Below are 9,751 nucleotides of genomic sequence, written 5' to 3'. Positions count from 1 at the left end.
TAAATGTTAGTTCTGGCTATTCCTGTAATGGAATAACTCCATTATTGCAGCTGGAGAGAGCTAGGGAGGGGAAAGGGAAGACCGGGTTTCGGGAGGGCTGGGCTCTGCACTGGTGCATTTGGTTGCTAACCTTGCTTGATATGCTAGCTATGAAGATGAAGGCACAGAACTAAGTGTACAAATTCTGCCCCACATAACATATGGCCAGACAGTCTCAGGATCCTCTTCCCATCCCTGTCCTTTCAGGACTTAGGAAGTGGAGGCAGGAGGATCAGAAGTCCAAGTTCTCTTTGGCTTCACAGAGAAGTTTGAAGTCAGCTGGAACTACATTGAGACCCATACATACATACATACACACACACACACACACACACACACACACACACACACACACATGATCTAGGAATATGCTATGAGGTAAATAGCCAGGTAATGTACAGATATGATCAGTTACTGTCTCTGAAGAGGAGACTGGGAATTTGGTATCTCCATGGGCTTCATCTGCATTACTGGATTCCACTCACTTGCCCTGTGCTTCCAACCTTTCAGGATCCTCTCACCACAGAAGTTCTAGTCTCTAATCCCAAGGAGGATTCAGGAGTTTGATGCCAGCCTGGGACTGGGACTAACTATAGTTAGTTTCAGGTCAACCTGAGTTAAGAGTTAGGCCCTATATCAAATCTTTCTGTTTGTCTCTCCACCCCCAAAAGGGATTTGTTACAAGGCTTTTTTATTACATTTAGGACATTTACTGATGTGTAAGCAAAAGCTCTGTGGCTTGTGATAGGGTTACATTGTAACAAATGCATTGTAAATTGAAAATATTGTAAGTCAAAAAGGATTTAAGGGTCTGAGGAGATGACTTGGTAGGAAAGAAAGATCTCTAGCTATACAAACATGAGGACCTGAGTTCCAATCCTCAGCACCCATGTAAAATGCTGTGCACAGTAGCATGTGCCTGTAACCCCATTGCTCTGTGTATTGTGTATGTGTGTGTGTGTGTCTGTGTGTTGGGGGGAGGGGTTGGGCCTACCTGCCTTTAGTCTAGCTCTGAATTCAGTAAGAGACCTTCAACAAAGGACTAAGGTAGAGAGCATTCTTCTTTGCCTTTTTTAATACTCATGGGGTAGTCAGCCATACACATGCACATGTAGCATGTCTTAATTAGTTTTCAATTGCTAGGATAAAGACCATGAATACATGTAATTTGAGGAGGAAAAGGTTTATTTGGCTTACATTTGCCAAGTCACACTCTGTCACTGAGAGAAGTCAGGATAGAAACTCAGGCCTATCACATCAATACCCCACTCCTGGTACCAACTGCTGCCTTAGGGTTTCTATTGCTGCGAAGAGACACCATGACCAAGGCTACTCTTACAAAGGAAAATATTTAGTTGGAGTTGGCTTTCAAGTTCAGAGGCTTAGTTCATTATCTTCATGGCAGGAGGCATGGTAGTGTGCAGGCAGATATGGTGCTGGAGAAAGAGCCAAGAGTTTTATGCTTGGATCTATAGGCAGCAGGAAGAGAGAAAGTCATTGGAACTGGGCTTTTGAAACCTCAACACTCACCCCTGACAAACTTCCTCCAAGGAGGCCACAGTTCCTCCAACCACACCTTCTAATCCTTCTTAAATAGTGCTACTCTTTGATGACAAAGCCATCAAATATATGAACCTATGGGGGTTCTTCTTATTCAAACCACCTCAATGATGATGTATGGATTTTCCTTCTTCTGAAGGATGGATACTACCCATGTATACACAATATTTTCTTTATCTGTTGGTACATGGGATACTACTCTTCCACATGTGCATACTATATTTTTCTTATCTGTTGATATAATGGATATATTCCACCACATGTGTGTATTACATTTTACTTGTCTATTGCTACACTGGTGAACATTTGAGATACTTCATCTCTTTGCTATTGGGAAAAGTGCCTCTGTGAATATAGAAATGCAGTATCTCCTTCAGAGTGTGCTTTTTAAAATGTTTCAAAAAGGCTGAGGGTGGTGGTATACACTTTTAATCCAAGCCCTCAGGAGACAGAGGCAGGTAAATCTCTGTGAGTTCTAGGCCAGCCTGCTCTACATTGCAAATTCCAAGCCAACCAGAGCTACAGAGAGAGACCCTGTTTCAAAAACAACAAACAAACAAAAATTTAAATTAGTTACAAGGCAGAAGCTTCCATCATAGAATCTTCCTACGTATGTGGGGGTCAGTGTTTGCCCTGCCCCTGGGGTGGTGGGAACGCAGCTGGGCAGGCAAAACAGAGTGCTTGACTGCTTGACCCTGTGCTGGGCTTTAGGGAAGCTCCAAGACACCACTCAGGGGATGGCAAAACAAAGTCTAAGATGTAGGGGGCGTAAGCCAGGGTTGAAGAGTCCGTGATATGAGGCTGCCAAACTCCTGGTGCTGCTTGATGGAGAAGAGTTGGGAGCAGAGTTGGGAACCCTTGGGCTGAAGACAACAATGAGCCCTGGGAAGTGGAAACTCCTGCTTAGCTCATTAGCAGTTGTCCTTAGCTTGGTGGAGGTTGTCTGGGAATGGAGGGGGACCTTCTGCAGAAGGCTTAGGTAGTGTGGTTCAGTAGTCGAAGGCTTTCCATCTCTCCACAGATGAAAGAGACCATCCTTGGTTCCAAACCATTTATTGGTTGTTCATCGTGGAAAATGGGTGTATACCAACTCCTCAGGGTGGACCAGAGATTAATTACCTTTTGCTGGAAGAATGTCTGGGAAGGGAAGCTTATTGGCTAAACCTCCATCTAGACACCTCATTAGCATGGAGAACTCTGTTCTGGGCTATGTGACCGATGTGGGAAGTGTGGTCATGCGTTCCAGGCCAGGAACCTAGTAGGGAGCAGGGAGATGCCTACCATCTCAGGTAGGGGTGCCTGGGAGTCAGGGGCCCAAACCTACTCAACCTTACCAAGTTTCTGGCATGGTCCACTGTCCCACACATAATGTTCTCCTCTGTTCTTAGCCCTCCCCTCCCCCTCTCCCTGTTGCCCCTCCCTGTCGCGCGCCCAATGTCCCGCCAGCAAGAACGACGCGCGGCAACAGGATTCTTCTGCGAGCAAGCCTTTACTGTGTTACAGCTCTTCTTAGTGTTACAGCTCTCTTAGTGTTACAGCTCTCTTGAACAGGGACTCCGAGCAGCAAAATCGCTCGGCTTATATAGACAACAGTATGCTAATTATCTCTCAGGGATTGGTGGGGCTTGGATCACCCCACTACTTGTCCTCCAGGGATTGGCGGAGAATGAATCACCTCATTAGCATATTAACGGTCAACTAACACCTGGTGAATAAACCGCACATGTGCAGTACCGCTGTTCACCACTAGAGGGAGCCCTAGCAAGGAGACAAGCCTGCACATGCGCAGTAAGTCGTTTATATCCAGACAAGGCTGGATGTCGGCGCCATCTTTGTTTCGCCGCGCCGCTCTCTACATCTCCCCCTTTTTTGTTTAATAAAATGACTGGTCTAGATCTGGGTGTCACGTCAATCTTGTCATTGCTCCTGTCTTAGGTCGTTCTCATCCAAACTCGGCCTTACCCGTCATAGAGTTACCCTATCGCCACCGGGCCCCGTGTCTTAGGTTGGTCCGAGTTCGAGGAAAGTTGCCCGTCCCTGGATACAATGACTCCACATGACTGTGACAAAAATGATCTAGGGCGAACTCTTGATCTTTCAAAGAGGCCAGCCATATGTTGGGAGAAGCACCCTTTTTAATGGTGGTCATAGCCTGGTAAACAACCACTTTGTGTCTGGCATGTTCTCTTTTTAAACAGCCAATAAGCCAGAGACCTACTCCGCATCCCAGGAGGACAATAACTCCCCAGGACAAACATGCCCGCCCACTCCTTAACAAGGGAGAAAGCATTGGTAACCCATGAGGTAAAGTCTTCAACTGTGATGGGGTCCAGCCTAGTGCTGTTGAGGACAGCAATCTGCATCAGCAATTGTCTTGATAGTTGCTCTGCTTTCATGGACCAGTTTCCTTTCAGATAATTCGAGATTTCTTTGCTCTGTTGAAAATGCTGAGAAAAGTTAGCTCACAAAGGAATAATGCATAAACCTCTAAGGGAGGAAACACAAGACAGCTGTGTCATATGATACAGTGCTTCAATTTATTCTTGAACTAAATCTATCCTTTGACTGGCTAATAGAAGGCCAGATGCCAAATGGGTATTAAATTCTTTCTTGTATCTCTAGTGCCTCTGCAGTTCTTTCTACAATCTGATTGACAGTCTCAGCCGTCTGTATTTGATTGGTCATAGTAATTGTAGCTGTGGTAGCTGCAGCAGCAGACAGCACAATGGCTGAAATTATGGCTGCCGTAATTCCAAAATCTCTTTTGGCTCTCAGCAAATTAAGAATAGGAAAGCTATCTGGGTTTGCCTCCACTGGGATTGGCACAAAGGAGGGAATCTTAACCATCACTGCGGTGTCATTAGTGCCATCCCAGCATTCAGCTAAATAGCAGACTACATCAGAGCTATTACAATTTAAAGCACCACTGCTTACATTAGTGCTTATCAGAAAAAAGGTGATCTAGCACATACTGAAGTACTAGTGGCAGTATTATTTACCAAGAGGTTATTATATTGAATATTGATCAACCTGGTATCACCTTTTTCTGGTAGCTGAAACATTATACAGCACGAAGTTCTCTCCCATCAACCTAGCAAAGGAGGTCAGGGATGTATATGCCCCTTGCTCATTGGACAGCACCCATTGAAACCAAGACCAGAGATTATGCTTGTCAGTCTTATTCTCAAAACAGTAGAATTGCTATGAACTGGCATGGGTACTGGCCAGGATCTGGCAATAGCCCACAGGGTGAGAGAATTAACCTGTATTACCATTCCCAGTAGTAATAGTAGGGTTCGTAGTCTCATCTTCAGGAAGAGCAGAAGGCAATTTTCGAGTCAAACGCTCAGGTACCCAAATTGGATTTTCTTGATTCTGCGGAAAAACACAAATCGCTCCCCATAGATCTCGAAATCACGGGATCTGGGCCACGCCATTCATCAGTTAAGACATCCTTCCAATTTACTTCTACATTAGTTATAGGTGTAGTAGCAGCATGGCGATCCGTGGCAGAACGGCCATGCGCATCCAGAATTAAGAAATTTAGAGTAAAAAGAGCTAAAGAAAGTTGTTCTTTTGGTGTTCAGCTGCTGGCAATTCCCCCTTTTTGTTTTTGTATAAGCTCTTTTAAGGTACGATGTACTCTTTCCACAATTCCTTGACCTTGGGGATTGTATGGCAATCTTGTAGTATGTTTGACCTGCATTGTCTGGCAAAATGCCTGAAAGGACTTTGCAGTGTAGGCAGGCCTGTTGTCTGTCTTGAGACTATCAGGCTTTCCCCAGGCTGCCCATGCCTCTAAGCAATGGCTAATGGCATTACGAGCCTTTTCACCAGTCATCAGAGTAGCATGTATAATACCGGAATAGGTATCAACAGAAACATGAGCATATTTTAAATTTCCAAATTGAGATATGTGTGTGACATCCATCTGCCAAAGTTTTAGCAATGGCTAATGGCATTACGAGCCTTTTCACCAGTCATCAGAGTAGCATGTATAATACCAGAATAGGTATCAACAGAAACATGAGCATATTTTAAATTTCCAAATTGAGATATGTGTGTGACATCCATCTGCCAAAGTTTTAGCTGGATCAGACCACGAGGGTTAATACCACATGAGGAGGGTGGTGAAATTGAACACAATTTTGGCAACGTAACACCACATCACAAGCTGCAGCTCTAGAGATTTTTAAATTTTTGTTGAAGAGTAAAAGCAGGTACATGAAACTTTTGATGAAATCCTCTAGCGAGATCAACCGGAGTGGCATGAAAAATAAACTCTCTACGAGTACTAGCATCCACCAGGGTGTTATTACTGGTCATGGGACCAGGCAAATTAGTATGGGCTCGAATATGTTGTATAAAAATTTTATTTTTTCTGGCCCAAATCAAATTTTGTAATTCTAAAAGAATTTGACATACGGTACTACTCGACCAAATTGGCCCTGCAATTTCAAGTGAGTGCACAGCATTAACTACATAAGCAGAATCAGAAATTAAATTAAAATAATCATGAAATCTTTTGAAAACTTTCAATACAATTTTATATTCTGTAATTTAGGGGGTACCTGGACTGTATTGAATTAATACTGGTTCTTGAGAATCAACCATATAGGCACCTACACCTGTTTTGGAGCCATCTGTATAAATATCTAACAAAGGCTCTGGCAAAGGCTCTGAGGCAGTGATCTTAGGAAAGATCACTGGATGTTCAGTAAAAAAAAAATTGTAGCAAAGGATCCTTAGGATAATGATTGTCAAACTCTCCATCAAAACTACAGCGTAATATGGCCCAATCATCTATCAAGGCACACAATGTTTCTATTTGAGCTGTTGTATATGGTATAATAATTTTCTTGGGTAAAATACCAAAATGCTGAATACAAGATTTAACGCCTAACACAGCAAGCTGTGCAACAGCAGAAGTGTAATATTCAAGGGTCTTATTTGGAGAAGTATGGGGATAAATCCAAAGAAGTGGACCTTGTTGCCATAGCACTCCTGTATGCTGACAAAAGGTTCTTAGTATACACAAAAGCAGATCTTCCTTTTCCTTGTACCTTCTTAGCATTGCCTTTTCTAATCTTCTACTTTCCTCCAATGTTACATTTTTTTTTTAAACCATATCCAATAACTTAAAAGCCAATAGTCCATAACCAAGGCATGTAGAGAATATTCATTCATTTAAAACCAATCAGAAAACAAAAATGAAGTGGCTACACATACCTTTAATATTTAAATCAATCACCATTTTTACTTTTTCTAGCTGTAGTTTTAAGAGAAACACCTTGTCACCTGTTGAGTCCAATAATCACAGTCAAAGATTTTTCTAAGAGAGACAGCGATCAGTTCCGTTACCTTAGAAGCTGTGAAGCTCCTTGTGTCTTTAGGATCGGCTAGTGTAAACATTTAGCCAGCCCCCTGGGGAGCTTGCCCAGCCGACTTAGGCTTCTAGCTACAGATGCAGGCTCCAAAAGCCAATTGAAACTTTTTATTTATTTGTTCCTTTCTTGAAAGGAGTTAAAGCTACATCAATGGGTGAATCAACCAGCATTTAAAATTTTAACCTTTTCTTTTAAACATGAAACACAAAACATTCAAGCAAGGAGAAGCAAAACCCAGACATAAATTGACATACATGGACAGCTTGGTGCACCAAGGACAGACAATAGACACAGAGGAAAAGAACTAGATGGTGTTCCACCAAAAGGACCCAAACATCCTACCTAAAGAACCCAGAACCAGAAATAAGCACTTCTCCAATAGGAGCCAGCAAGGAGGCAAGACGTCTCCCACCTCCTTCTGTTCCCAGGAGAGCTCCAAAAAGTTTAAGCTCATTTCCTTCTTTTGCCAAAGCATCTGTGGAGAGTTCGGGAGGAATGTTTTTCTCAACCCCATTCTCTCTCTTGTCCACGGTGTAAACTGTCTCTAGTCAGGGTCCAAAGACTAGAAGCATCTATGAGAATCAACTTTGCTTCTCTAGATTTTAATATAACTCTAAAAGAACACATACACAAAAACATTTTACCATTATTACCTTGTCCACTACCACTACCCCAAATCTTTATCTTTGCACATGCTTTCAGTTTCTGTGATCCTTCTGAATTCTGCTTACTGGGGCCTTTAAAATCTGTATCCACCACCTGAGTTCCTATTCCAGGGGTCAATATGAGTCTGGTGGTCGAACTGAGGTCGAGTCCTGCGCTTCCCTTGTTGCTCTGCGGGAGGCCCGGGACCCGATGGTTCTACCTTTAGTTTCACTTTCTCTAAGCTGTCAGTGATGCTTTCTAGATTGTCTGACATTTCTAAGGTCAAGGCTTTTAAAGAATACATCTTATTTGTTTCCTGGTCCTGATTATCCTCTTTTTTTATCTCTGCCTTCTCTCTGTTCCTTTTATCTCCTTTTCTTTTCTTTTTTTCTTTGGAGACCTTTTCTCCCTCTGACATACTTTGTTGCTCTGCAAGGACCCTCTGATCTGTCCTAACGGCTCTAACGGCTTCCTCACATTGTTTATCCTCTAAGCAGGCAGGGACCATTTGCCAAAGAGGTTTTGGTCCGGGCTTAAGCTTGCCGTCTGTGGCTTCTCTATCCCACACAAAGAAAAAAAGAAACAAAATTACAAGCCTTGCCCACAAAGGATCCATAACTTTAGGTTTCTTCACAGTGGCTGTCCACCGAGGCCCATATCTTTCTTCCTCATATATGGCTGCCTCTTCCTCTAATTCCTCCTCCTCGGACTCTGACAACTCTTGCTCAGAGTCACTGCCAGCCAGTTCTAAGGCTTCTAATTCTTTTAATGGATACAAAGTATCCTCTCCGGATGACTTGTACTTCGTCCTCCGGGGTATACCTATTTTTTCCTCTGGCAGCGTTTCTTCTGCCTTTTGTATCTCTTTCACTTTTGTTTTAGTAACCTTTTTCTTTTTTGCGAGCTCCTAATTTGAGCTCCTAATTTCTCACTCTGCTCCGTTTCTGCCTCTGCTCCGTTTCTGACATGCTCTCTTAAATCCAAAAAGGGGCATGCCTCTCGAAGCCTAATTTCTCACTCTGCTCCGTTTCTGACATGCTCTCTTCCAAAAAGGGGCATGCCTCTCGAAGCTTACCTTTTAATTTACCTTCTCGCAGTTCTGAATCCTCTTCAGCACACTGAAGGGTCCCCTGGCACCGGCGATGTTGGTTCCCGGGTCTCGGCACCACTTGTCGCGCGCCCAATGTCCCGCCAGCAAGAACGACGCGCGGCAACAGGATTCTTCTGCGAGCAAGCCTTTACTGTGTTACAGCTCTTCTTAGTGTTACAGCTCTCTTAGTGTTACAGCTCTCTTGAACAGGGACTCCGAGCAGCAAAATCGCTCGGCTTATATAGACAACAGTATGCTAATTATCTCTCAGGGATTGGTGGGGCTTGGATCACCCCACTACTTGTCCTCCAGGGATTGGCGGAGAATGAATCACCTCATTAGCATATTAACGGTCAACTAACACCTGGTGAATAAACCGCACATGTGCAGTACCGCTGTTCACCACTAGAGGGAGCCCTAGCAAGGAGACAAGCCTGCACATGCGCAGTAAGTCGTTTATATCCAGACAAGGCTGGATGTCGGCGCCATCTTTGTTTCGCCGCGCCGCTCTCTACACCTCCCCCTCTAGCTGGCTCCCTTTCTTCTCCCAGCTACTCTCTGCTTCTGTTTCCCTGACACCTTTATCATCCCTCTCTATTTCCTGCCTCCTTTGAGAAATCTTCCCCAAACCTACGATCCCATTTCTAATCTAAACATCAAATGCACTCATATTGATTCATTGTGTGTGTGTATGTATGTGTGTGTGTACGTGTTTGTGTTTGTGTGCTTGCATGTGTGCATTCAGATCTATTTAAGTCTCTCTCTCTCTCCCTCTCTCTCTCTCTCTCTCTCTCTCTCTCTCTCTCTCCCCCTCCCCCTTTGTCTTTTGGTGCTAGGGATTGAACTTGTCTTTGTCTGTGCTAAGCAAGCACTCTACCACTGAGTTATATCCCTAACTTCCTACCCCACTTTTAACTTTAAAACAAATCAAAAATAAAATTAAAGGCTGGGCTTCATGGTAAATATTTAATTGGAGGTTTCTACCCTACCTTTGATCATTTAGTTCCCAAATAAAAGACACAATACCTTT

General features: G+C 43.5%; 1 long non-coding RNA gene across 1 annotated transcript; it reads right to left on the bottom strand.

Moving 5' to 3' along the window:
- Positions 1 to 3,069: 3,069 nt before the first annotated feature.
- On the bottom strand, positions 3,070 to 8,838 carry LOC148006929 (uncharacterized). Its single transcript, XR_015645117.1, has 2 exons — positions 8,707 to 8,838; positions 3,070 to 4,974 (listed from the first exon to the last, which is right to left on the bottom strand). It is a non-coding gene; the product is annotated as an uncharacterized LOC148006929 (long non-coding RNA).
- Between the last annotated feature and the right edge of the window lie 913 nt (positions 8,839 to 9,751).

Source organism: Rattus norvegicus, chromosome 1 (genome assembly GCF_021556685.1).
Source record: "Rattus norvegicus strain SHRSP/BbbUtx chromosome 1, alternate assembly SHRSP_T2T, whole genome shotgun sequence".
NCBI lineage: Eukaryota > Metazoa > Chordata > Mammalia > Rodentia > Muridae > Rattus > Rattus norvegicus.
Note: the sequence above shows the minus strand (reverse complement) of the source record. Positions and strands in the feature narration are given on the sequence as shown.